Raw genomic sequence first — 2,230 nt, 5'->3', positions numbered from 1 at the left:
GCGGGTTTGCTGCATTCATATGCTAATTAGGGCCATTAGTACAGCTGATCGCTCTCCACATACGTCAGAGTCCGTTCCCGACAATTTGTGGCACTGACAAACGGGGACAAGCGCGGGTTGCAAATTGTGGGAAACTGACGAAAATCAGGGGGATCTGCGGGAGTTTACGGGGACGAAAATCTCACTTTTCATGCAGTGTCATAGAGGTGACATATGAGACTATAGGGAAAACTGACCTGTTTGGAGGTGAACTAAGGCTAGCAGCAGGCAGACCCATGGGAGTGGCTGTGTCAGGCTGACCCACCGGAGAGGAGGTGGAGGTGTCAGGCTGAGCCGCTGGAGAGGGAGTAGGAGCGTCAGGTTGACGGAGAGGGAGTCGCCTTCTTCCCCCAGCTGCGGTGCTTACGCCTGGAGGAAGCAGATGGCAGGGGAGGACCAACAGCTGGAGATGGTGGAGGAACACGGTTGGAGGTGATTGGCTGCCGAGTTGGAACGTGACAGAGTGATGGTTTGGGTGGTGGAAGTCTATAGAGTAGCTGAGAAAAGGCATCCTTTATGTTCCACTCAGCTAAGGCTATGTAACCTGCATGAAGTAAGAAGGTTTGGAGTTCTACATTTGAAGTCTTTTCAGTACTTCTTCTGCAGTTCCCACTCGCTGCATAGGTGGAGTGATAGTGGAAAGGTGGTCTATTGTTTCTATTAGGAGTTTTGAAAAAAATACTTTGGTGGCTCTGCTGGATCCATGTTGGCTGGTTCCTTTTGTCAGGGTTTGGTTGAGGTTTTGAGGACCCAAATGCTGAGAAAGGGAGGCAGAGGTGAGTTGTTGTAGTTTTAATGTAACGTTCACAGGTAAGAGAATCAGGAATCAAAAATCCAACATGACAGTAAGTCAGACCTGTTCCCAGTGCATGTTGGGCTGCCCTTTGTTCATTAAATTGACTTTTTATCATTTTTTTTTTGTAGTTTTCAAGCGTTTTATTGTGATTACACTGTCACAAATACAGAGCATCGAAATTAACTCCACAAACCCAGGCTACCTGTTTTCAGGACGGCTTCTTACCACTTGGTCTAGCCAGCCCAGGTATGCTGATCTGACAGGCACACTTTAAGCACCCTTTCCTTCCGCACGCTGCTGTCTGTGTTGTTGACACAGTCTGTTAATAAAAATGAACCAATCGTGTTTACCTCCTTACATGTTAGCCTTACTGCCTCTCTGATAGACATGCTGCTGCTGCAATAGCAGACTTAATAAAACATTAAAAAAAAAAGAGAGAGAGAGAGAGAGAGAGAGAGAGAGAGAGAGATGCAGGCCAGCAGGCCATCTCAGGCTGTCATTTTGGGAATACTCCCAGTTCCTGCTATGGCCAGTCCGGGTATGCTTAAAGGTATTGTGAAGATTTTCACACATTTTTAAAAGAACCACCCTCTCCACTTAAAAAAAAAATAAAATAAATGAACGTGCAAGAGCATGCATGAGCCCATTTCTCCTCGTGCATGCTCTTTTTAAAAGTTGCTCTTCTCATAGCTCATGCAAGCTTACTGTGACTGAACGTCCGCCCTAACCTCTAAATCCCTCAATCACTATGAAAAGTGGGAGCTATACAGTGGACTTATAGTAAACTCAGTTAACTGACCGTTCGGACAGATGGTCAATACTTTTTCCCCCTTAGGTCACGTAACTTGTCCTCCACTGCGAAGTGCCAGTCTATCTTTGTTGTTAATTGCCGCCGTTGAGTAGCAGCAGCTTATGGCGACAGCAGGCCTCTGTGACAGCAAATCCAATAATACCTTGAGAGGAGAACTCTCCGCTTAAAGCATTCCAGGATAGATCTGCCTCTTCTGAGCTCTTTGTTTTTTTCTCATATGTTTCCAGACACTTTTTCTATGAAATGTCCTTTCAAAGAAGGCTGGTTAGAAAGGTGAGCTTCGGTGACTCTCTGAAACTGTAGCTCACCACGCATATACGCCTGAAAGTAGCATTTGCAAAAAAAAATGGCTTATGGAATGAGCACATAGGACAACCTTACGTAAACATATCACCAGAATGATTTACAACTAGGAGTACCACTTATTTAGATGATCCACCCGGAAATTAAAGATCATCCTCTATACCTTTAAAGGGATAGTTTGGGATTTTTGACATGAATCTGTATGGCATCCCCATGACCAGTGTCATGCAATCACACTGACTTACCCCTGGCAGCGTCCTGTGAGCAGAGTTCTCGTCCAG

This window comes from Cyprinodon variegatus, unplaced genomic scaffold (genome assembly GCF_000732505.1).
Source record: "Cyprinodon variegatus isolate N-32 unplaced genomic scaffold, C_variegatus-1.0 Scaffold2233, whole genome shotgun sequence".
NCBI classification, from domain to species: Eukaryota; Metazoa; Chordata; class Actinopteri; order Cyprinodontiformes; family Cyprinodontidae; genus Cyprinodon; species Cyprinodon variegatus.
This window is presented reverse-complemented; position numbering follows the sequence as displayed.